Here is a 9,080-nt window from a genome sequence, read left to right as displayed (position 1 = left end):
GAACGGAACCTTGTGCACACACGGACTAAACGGTTAGGTAAAAGACCCCCTAAGTTTTACGTACAGCCGTCCATAATTTTCATTGTGAACGGAACCTTGTGCACACACGGACTAAACGGTTAGGTAAAAGATCCCCTAAGTTTTACGTACAGCCGTCCATAATTTTCATTGTGAACGGAACCTTGTGCACACACGGACTAAACGGTTAGGTAAAAGACCCCCTAAGTTTTACGTACAGCCGTCCATAATTTTGAGCTAATGGCCAGGAGGAACAAGAGCAAGCCACTATAAACCGCCGCTGACAGGATATTGGCCGGTTGTCTGAGCCAAATAAGGGGATTAACTGTCATTCTTATAAAGCGCACACAACATGTTCAACAGCTTTACGTCTCGAGCTTTGAACTTGTCGACCAGTAACACGACACATTATCCACTAGGTCATGTCCAATCTGTATCGATAAAACTTATGAATAACGCTATAACAATAAATTTTAGCAATGAAAGTCTTAAAGATGGCACAAATTTATGGAATGGCAAATGTTAGTAATAGGAAACTAAAATGTCCTGCCAATAATGGAAAAACTAAATTCATTGCTTTCCAAGCTGATTAGCTTAAGTCAAGTTTACTGCTCATTTTTGACCATTTGACCTTTTAAGAATGTTCCCCTTACTAGCTGAACTGTAAGCTCGAGCTTATAAAGCTAAAGTTCAAGATTCGATCCTTACAATTAGTACAATGAAGATAGCTCATTGTGCTTAAATAAAACAAACGAATAAAATATCTGCTCGATAGAGGGCCAGTCTGTTAGCGCTTCATGGCCCGGCATGACCAAGTGGTTAGGGCCCTCGACTCACCATCTGCGGGTCGTGGGTTTGAATACCCCTGTCACCAAACATGCTCGCCCTTTCAGCCTTGGGGGCGTTATAGTGTAACGGTTAATCCTACTATTCGTTGGTAAAAGAGTAGCCCAAGAATTGGCGGTGAGTGGTGATAGCTAGCTGCCTTCCATCTAGTCTTTCACTGCTAGGGACGGCAAGCGCAGATAACCTTCGTGTAGCTTTGCGCGAAATTCATAACAAACCAAACCAAACCTGTTGGCGCTTCTATCAGGTTTCTTAACTCTTTTGGAAAGTGTGAACAAGAGTAAACTATTAAGCCAATGATAAATACAGGGTGATCAAAAATTATATTTCCTATTTTAAAGTTTAACAATTAACTAAGGAAATACAACCATGCAGTTTTCAACATCTTGTAGCCCAACTTAAACAGTTTTTATTCACATGTCAGTAGGATTCTACGTGTGTACCAATAGGGCTCTCAATACGTCTAACCTATATTCGATTTCAGTCCACGTTCGCTGCAACATTCCCACTATTACAGTGGCGATGGCGTACGTTAGCCTGGTCTTTAGCTCCGTGATGTCTGCTATAGGTGTGCGATACGCGCTATCCTTAACATACCCCAGTCTTTCTTGAACTGGCGTCTGTAATTACGCTGCACCACAGTCATTGAATTGGTCTCTGCAAGGCAAACGACGCATTAAGCCTTTTTTTTGCACAGTTGCCATTCTACGGGGTAACATTACTGACTGGAGTGAAAAGACAAATAAACATTACAATAAAAACTGTTTGAGTTGGGCTACAATATGTTGAAAACCTCGTGGTTGCATTTCTTTAGTTATCTATTTGTTAAAATTTAAAATAGGAAAGATAATTTTGGACCACCCTTCATTTTTAGTTTTTCTCACAAGATAAAATATTAACATTTGAAATCCAACTAAAATCTCGTGTAAGAAGTACATTTCATTTCATTTGTTCTCCCGCTTACAAGCAATTATTTGCCAAAAATGGCCCGGCATGGCCAGGTGGTTAAGGCGCTCGACTCGCAATCTGAGGGGCGCCGGTTCGAATCCCCGTCCCACCAAACATGCTCTCCCTTTCAGCCATGGGGGCATTATAATGTGACGGTCAATCCTCGTGTAGCTTTGCGCGAAATTTCAAAACCAACAATATTTGTAAAATATTGCATATCTATTCCTATTTGTGTTTGTTTTACAAAATGAAATTTCAAGGAATTATATGAGTTTTATAGTTTACATAGTTAATAAAAATACTTCAATGCTAAAATGTACTCAGTCATTATTACGACATGTACATTTATTTAACGCGCTGGTTAAGCGAAGACTAACATCAGACTTAAGAAATAACGGACAAACTGACACGCCCTGTTTCCAAGGTCTAATTCAATGATGCTAACAGTCATCTCCTCAAACAACGAATTCCAGGGTGGAAGACACACGAGCCTTCCAGGAAGGCCGATTGAGTAGGCTAGCCGAAGGCGGTCACTGGCAAGCTCAGTGGCCTTCATTTTTCTAATGCCATGTGGCTAGTTCAGTGATTTGAATGTAAACATTGTTCCTCTTTGAAACCTTGCTCTTGGCGAAGTTCCACCCAATTCCAGCTAGAGGTGTCAGATACAAAAAAATAAAAGAACGACATTACATCTATCTATCTATTATATATAACTTGTGGATCTTTATAATACTATTAGCTTAGGTTTTTCAAGAGAACGTAATGTAAAACAAGAAGTTCTGAAATGTCTTTGAACAAGCCTCACCCGCCCGAACATTTCTCATCCTGAATGAGGCCTATATACCTATAGATATTGAGTATCTTATCAGTATTGTGTAATTTGTTTATTTGCTACGTCCCACCGATATTTTCCTGCAGTCCCCCAATTTGGGGAACCTCTAATATATTAAACTAAAAGGACAATCAATTCTACATCTCATGCAAAAATTAACAATCTTTATGAAACTGTTTCATGAATCACTGAAAAACTAAGAATTTAATCTTTCGATGCGCATTTTACGTTGTAGCATTTTAGTGTGTATGCACTCTCGCCAGTGGACATTCAATTCGACGAACAAAATTAAATTTCAGAATTTGAATTTGCTCATTTCTGCTATAATATGTTTTAGATAAAGGAATTATTTTGTACTTGCTTCTTGATTTTGCGCTTTTTAAGATTAGGTGTTATTTTTCGAATTTCTGAGAATTCAAACTGTATATTTTTCGAAAAAGCGGGTCTCCACGTAGAGGACGGTTATTGTTAAGCACAAAGTTACACAAAGGACTATCTGTACTCTGCCTACCACGGGTATTGAAACCCGGTTTCTAGCAGTATAAGTCCGCAGACATACCACTGTGCCACTGGGGGTTGTATAGGATGGAGGGATGAAGAAGGATAAATATTAGGAACCTTAAAAATATTTTTGTTAAGCCAACCTTCAGGACCCACACCAGCACTATAAAAAAGTTCGCACTGAAATGTTGTGATGAGATCGTTTTTTCGTTTCCACATTTGCTAATATTGAAAAAAAAAAGTTCATATTAAATTAAATTTTCACAAGAATAAACAATAATCATAAAATATCAATAACTACCAATATATGGCGAATTGAGAAACAATGATGCTGAGTTTTATCGTATCTTAATTACCTGCTTAAAAAGAAGCAAGATTCGTACATTTTACTTGTACATGAAAAATAATCAAATAATTTTAATCAAAAATGTTTTTTTCATAAAAAATGACACTCGAAAATTTAATATAATTAAATTTTATTAAAATTAAACTATATTCAAAAACACTTTATTAATAAAAACCAGTAATGTATGAGCGACAACGAAAACAAAACAGCTTCATACAGAAGAAATAAAACCGATAGTTTGAAATTTTTGTAGCTGCTCTGTCCTGGTCTCAAAAAGTCCATCTTTAAAATTTTTCTTTGAAATCATGCACTTTAATAAAATGATATTTACTTACACTATCGATTAGTCGAATATGAAAAAAATAATGTTTATTTTCATAACCTGGAACAACTTTAAAGCCCCCAGTGGCACAGCGGTATGTCTGCGAACTTACAACGCTAGAATCCAGATTTCGATATCAGTGGTGGGCAGAGCACAGATAGCCCATTGTGTAGCTTTGTGCTTAATTACAAACAAACTACTTTAAAAGGAATACGTTTGATAATAATGAATATTTAATAATGCTACACGGTATCATCCCAGCTGAATTGTTTGTGAAAATTATTAGAAAAAGATTTTGTACAAGACTTTAGCAAACATTTTTAGAAGATTGAATCTAAACGAAAAAAAAGTAATAATTTTATTATCAGAGAAAAAAAATATATATTTGTAAACCATTATGTTAATCAAAGAATGTTAACAAAAGAATCTGATAAAATTAAAGGACAATTTGCAGATTATTTCAACGAAGTAAATAAAAAACATTTATGTAATGAGATCATGAACAAAATGATAGCAAGTACTCGGTTTGAAATTGGATATTTGCAAAGGTTTATAAAACGCATTATTGGCGATTACTTTGATTTAAAAATGAAAATAGTTTTGAAAATTATTCTTTTTGTAAAAATAATCATAATGTTTGTTTTTAATTATGCACAAAGCTACACAAGGGCTATCTGTGCTCTGCCCACCACGGGTATCGAAACCCGGTTTCTAGCGTTGTAAGTCCGCAGACTTACCGCTGTGCCACTGGGGGGCTAATCATAGTGAGTTTGGAGAATAAGATATTAGGAATAAATTGCATGCCTCGTCCTAATATATTCTATATGCTAGAATATTTATTATTGTATTTAATAAATGAAATACAAAAATTGGCTTTATGCTATATCACCATTTGGTTTTGACTCCATTTTTATTTCTGCAATATCATCCGAGTAAGAAACATTTTAAACACAAAATAACGGTTTTAAAAAAAAGTTTTATTTTATTGCCAGCTTTAGAAGATATAAGAGAGTATGTCACCTTTCAGTTCGTGTTCGTGTTCGTTTATTTACAGAGTTTCCATGCGGACACGACACTCAAATAGTATAAAGATAAGATGCAAAAACTTAAACGTGTTCGAGAACAAGAAACATATTCACAATTACAGTCAACAGAACCGTTCTTATTCATGCACATATCAAGAAAATTACAAATAAAAGGCAAAACTCCTCTTTTCTGTAATCTATAGTTTTGCTTTACACACATTAAACTTTAATATTTTAAACTAACTGAAAGTCGGCAACGTATAAAGTAGAACCATCCAGATCTATAATGGAATATTCTACAATGACTTTTTAGGACTTCTACCTAATACGGGGTTGGATCACCTTTCTTCTGGCAACTGCCTGGACTCAACATTACGTAATATGTTTGAGGGTATCTTTTCCGAATGTAGCCAATTAGTGGTTGGCAATTGGTTCAAAGAGGACGGCAAAGGCGTACGGTAGGAGAATGTTATAGTTAAATTCATTCCAAAGATTTTCAATTGATTATAGTATTTTGGCACTTGTGTATAAAGTTAAAATCATAAATAATATTCAACGTTAAACTGGTACACAGTTAAAAACATTTTATTTAGGCCTATCTATGGCCTTCAAAATGTTGACAACTCTACATGTTTCGACGCTACAACGTCATCCTCATGAGTGAATTACAAGACAATTGCCAAAGTATTTATAGCTTGTTATTAGGTCATTGACCTGTATGTTATTTTTCATACATTCACGCTAAACCATTCAAAGGAAATCAATCCACATTCTTGCAGAAATATTCGCCATACCTTCATCTCTATTTAATACTACATGATCTTTTTTGTGTTAGAAATAATAAAACACCCTAAAAGTGTAATAGGTAATAATATTCGTGAATCTTGAGCTAATATTACAGTTTTTTCTCATAATATTGTGTGTTGTGTTTCCTGTACATGTTCTGCTACGGATGAATTTTCCGTTTTTTTTATTTTTTACATATTCTTTATGCTCATTTAAGCGGTATTTTAAATTTCGTCTTGTCTGACCAATGTAAATATTTCCACATTCACATTCTATTTTATATATTCCAGTTTTTTCAGTTAAATGTATTTCGTCTTTCGTAGTACCTAAGATTTGATTCATCTTATTTATCGGTTTAAATATAGGGTAGAATATCTGTTGTTTTTTGAACACTTTAAATAAACTAGTAGTGAAAAACAAAATGTAGATATCAAGGCTGTTAAATCATTTAGATATTTTCACTGTTACCAATTGTCTTTCAGACTAACCACAATATGACTACGTCTACACATTATGTGATTAGTCTATTTTGTATACATAAATAAATTAAGTGTACTACTGAATTCTTGTCTTGTATTTATATGTGAATATGTGTTCTGCTAAACTGGCCAGTCAGTGTTTAAATAGAAAATGTCCAGGCCCAAAAACCAAATAGGTACGATATTTTAAGGGGGAAAAGACAACAAAACACACTAGAAAGGACGATTAAGGACTATATTTCCAGGTAATGCGCGCCCGTAGAAAGCTGAATTATCAGCTAAGGAACAACTTTAAGGTTATGCTGAGAATTGCTATGTTAGAGACTAGGAGGCAGATGTAGAACAGGGACCTGCAACGTCACTCTGCTTATGCTGCCGTTAATCGCCAACCATAATGGAGAAATGAAACTAACCTGAATATGAGAAACTTAAACGTTTTTCATCCAGCGATTTTCAAATTTCAATACAAATACATCTTAGATAGTTCACTGTTGATTATTAGTTTCACAGTCGTAAAAATTATCCCTAAATACCAAGAAACTTTTAATAAATATGTTTGAAGAGCAAGAAATGTAAGGAAAAAAATGTCGAAGAGCGTATTAGTAGCGATATTCTAATCCTTCTTTCAAAATACATTTGATTTTTTTTACATTCAAATTGTACATTTTAAGGATGAAAATAAGTAGAATTCCGTTTTTCATTATATTCTTTTTACACTATCGATAAGTCTACGGACTTATAACGCTAAAATCCAGTGTTAGATTTCCCGCGGTGGAAGCAACAGATAGCCCATTGTGGCTTTACTCTAAAGCAAACAGACACACACTCAGAAAATTACTGATTTATTACAAGATTTTGTTGATTGGTTTAATAAAAAAACATTCCTAAAATTGTATTATTTACTCAAAATCTGATTTAGTTGAGCAGTATTTAATTTATGCACATCAAAACTCTCTCACATTTAATATATTCCAGATATTTCATTTTTATATAAACTCATTTTATTAGGTAAGAAGTAAAATGAAAAGTTTTAGTTTATTAAGGCCTATTTTAGCTATGATAAGAACATGCGTTGTAATTCTTAGTACATGCTGAATTCTCGATAAAATTTAAACAATCACTTGAGAAGCTTAATCATTTTTCATTTTTCTTTTCCTGGTGGCCCTGAAAGGAAGTTTCTTTAATATTAATATGCATAGTTTTAACTGGTGTACTTTTATTCACGCAGAGTTTTTCACAGATTTCCTCTTAATTAAATCAAACATAACGAATCGACCGACTCATCAATTTCACGTTGTTCATTCCCCTAGTGACAGTCTATTCAACTACATCGCATCTCCAGAACGTATTTATATTGGAAATTGGTTATCTACAAACCTTTTCTTAGTGAAGCAATGAATAACTTCAGTAGGCCTTTGATAATGAAATTTTGTGTACAACAGTTCGTCATATGTTAATACAAAATATTTGGCGCGTAAAAGGACGGTTTAACTAAACGTAGTTCAGTACAATAACCAGAAGACCACCATTTGACCAACCTCAATTATATTGGGATTAATGCAAATGCATGCTTTACGTAGGTAATACCTATGGATAACAACTATTTAATAAATTATTGTAAAAAAATCTCAACATCCTTATCCTCAGATATAATGACTGGCTGATTTTTGCTTTCATGGGTTAAATTCGTATCTTAAGTTTCAAATAGTTTCGATGAATTCACATGTTCGTTTATTATTACTCCTGAAATAGAGTACTTTTGTGATAGCTAATTGGTTGGAATGTACATTAATAGGTTTAGAAACAGAAACTGAATTTGAGTCTGACATTTTGTTACACAGGCTGCCTTAAGAAATATGGCTTTCCTTTTGAAATTGTCTTTTTTTGAAGGCTAAATAAACCCTTTTGTTTTTCAGCGTTGTTAGTTTTGCATTATAAAAGAGATACATTAAGCTAACTTTAAGTTACTGTTGCGCATTACATACTGCAAAGCTGTCGTTATCTACCGGCATTTACATAGTTTAAATCGATCAAGGGTTGTGTATTTTGGTATAAAAGTTCTTAGCTAACGTTTAAAATCGATCAGTGAAATGGTTCTGCATGTGTTCTAACTGACGTAACAAAGATTCATGAGGGGTGATCAACAACGTATTGCAAGATAGAAAGTGCGACTAGGAACAGAAACTAGAATACATTACCGACATTGTTTCTGCGATTAATATCTTATATAAGCATGTAAAATATTCTGAAATGCAGATCATATTTCTAGTATGAATAATAATAATAAAAAAAGCCTACAAATATTAGTTTGGCGGATTCTATATTATAAAGGTTGTCGATATTATTAAACCATAACTTTAAAAACAAACTTGTAAGTAACGACATGTTCTATTGATTCTCTAAAGCTAACTTTATGAATAATATCGGTTATAATGGCTAAAATAATATTAATAATTAGTATTATCAATTTTTACATTATCAAGATTGTTTTACATTATTAGCAATAAAATTCTTTTACATTTTTACTGAACAGATGAGGATGCTCTCAGTTTTAGAAAAATACATTATTGCACATTTATATGTAATCTACATCAATTTCTGAAATGGCACAAATTCCCAACAAGTTTAATTAATAATAAGTAGCTGTGGCTCTATGATGGCTGAGCTTTAGGAGACATTATTGGCCCTATAATGGCTGAACTCTAGAAGACAATATAGGTTGTTGGACTTATGATGGCTGAGCTTTAGGAGACATTATTGGCCCTATAATGCCTGAACTCTAGAAGACAATATAGGTTGTTGGACTTATGATGGCTGAGCTTTAGGAGACATTATTGGCCCTATAATGCCTGAACTCTAGAAGACTAATTATAGGTTGTTGGACTTATGATGGCTGAGCTTTAGGAGACATTATTGGCCCTATAATGCCTGAACTCTAGAAGACTAATTATAGGTTGTTGGACTTATGATGGCTGAG

This window comes from Limulus polyphemus, unplaced genomic scaffold (genome assembly GCF_000517525.1).
Source record: "Limulus polyphemus unplaced genomic scaffold, Limulus_polyphemus-2.1.2 Scaffold3247, whole genome shotgun sequence".
Taxonomy (NCBI): domain Eukaryota; kingdom Metazoa; phylum Arthropoda; class Merostomata; order Xiphosura; family Limulidae; genus Limulus; species Limulus polyphemus.
The sequence above is the reverse complement of the archived record's forward strand: the minus strand, read 5'-3'. Positions refer to the sequence as shown.